Raw genomic sequence first — 948 nt, 5'->3', positions numbered from 1 at the left:
AGAGCCGCAGGTTGCAGACCCCTGATCCAGGGAATAGAAGCAGGAATTGGAACAGGACTCAACACATTATTACACTCTACAATCCTCCTGGACTGCGACACATCCTCTGCTGCTGCCATTCTGACCCGCTATCTCACCAAGCCATCTCTGTGACTAAATCATCCCCCACTCCTGGAACTCAACAAGCTTATAAACCTCACTACAACCCATATTACAGGACCGGCTCTCATGGACTGTTTGCCACATTGTTTATTGTACTCTTATGGTTCACAATTATCTGTTACAATGTATCATTCACCCTGCACCCTCTGCTGGCTCTATTCCCTCTCCAGTCTGATAACTGGGGATGAGCGTGCAAATTTATTAAATTCTGTCTCGCGGCGAATTGGGGCGCTCTCACTTACTAAACATGTAGACGAGAACGGCTTTTGTATATTTGCCAGCGAGACCGAATTTTTGGGACCTGCAAGACCAATCGGGAGCGGAGCAGCTCTGCTCCCCTGATTGCTGTTGCAGCCCGGTAGTATGTGTTCCCCGATAGAGATTCACCTTCCAGGAACACAGTGTAAGTCTCGCTGGCTGCTCATGAATGAATGCAGCGTGGGAAAAATCCTGTGAATCCTGACGCAAGCCACATGACTTACTCTGAGAGAGGTATTGCGGCTGCATTTACAGTGAGGGCCATAAATATTTGGGCAGAGATAACTTTTCTTCTAATTTTGGTTCTGTACATTACCACAATTATTATAAATGAAACAACTCAGATGTCGTTGACCTGCAGACTTTCAGCTTTAATTCAGTGGGTTGTACAAAAAGATTCCATAAAATGTGAGGAACTAAATCCTTTATTACACAATCACTTCATTTCAGGGGCAAAAAATGGGTCACATGACTCAAAGGTTATTTCATGGGCCGGTGTGGGCAATTCCTTCATTATGTCATTATCAA

Source organism: Pyxicephalus adspersus, chromosome 6, assembly GCF_032062135.1.
Source record: "Pyxicephalus adspersus chromosome 6, UCB_Pads_2.0, whole genome shotgun sequence".
Classification (NCBI taxonomy): Eukaryota; Metazoa; Chordata; class Amphibia; order Anura; family Pyxicephalidae; genus Pyxicephalus; species Pyxicephalus adspersus.
The sequence above is the reverse complement of the archived record's forward strand: the minus strand, read 5'-3'. Positions refer to the sequence as shown.